The sequence below is a fragment of the Penaeus monodon genome, chromosome 24, assembly GCF_015228065.2.
Source record: "Penaeus monodon isolate SGIC_2016 chromosome 24, NSTDA_Pmon_1, whole genome shotgun sequence".
NCBI lineage: Eukaryota > Metazoa > Arthropoda > Malacostraca > Decapoda > Penaeidae > Penaeus > Penaeus monodon.
In genome coordinates this window covers 35,393,311-35,393,533 of record NC_051409.1, presented here as the reverse complement: position 1 = coordinate 35,393,533, position 223 = coordinate 35,393,311, and positions in this window count along the sequence as shown.

Sequence of the window (223 nt, the reverse complement as noted above, 5' to 3'; positions counted from 1 at the left end):
TGCCATAGTACACTAATATTTTTTTCTATTCATTCCCATGTCCGCCTGTGCAGTGCCAAATTTCCCGAGGGCAGGGAAGGATGACAAAGTGCCAAGCGAAGAAAGAGAGAAAATACAGATGGCTTGAAAGAAGGGAAAGGATAAGAATAATCGAGTAGTCCGTGTAAGAGGTTTAAGGAATGAGAGCAGCATAGTTTGAATTTTGAGGGAGAGATAAGGTTTA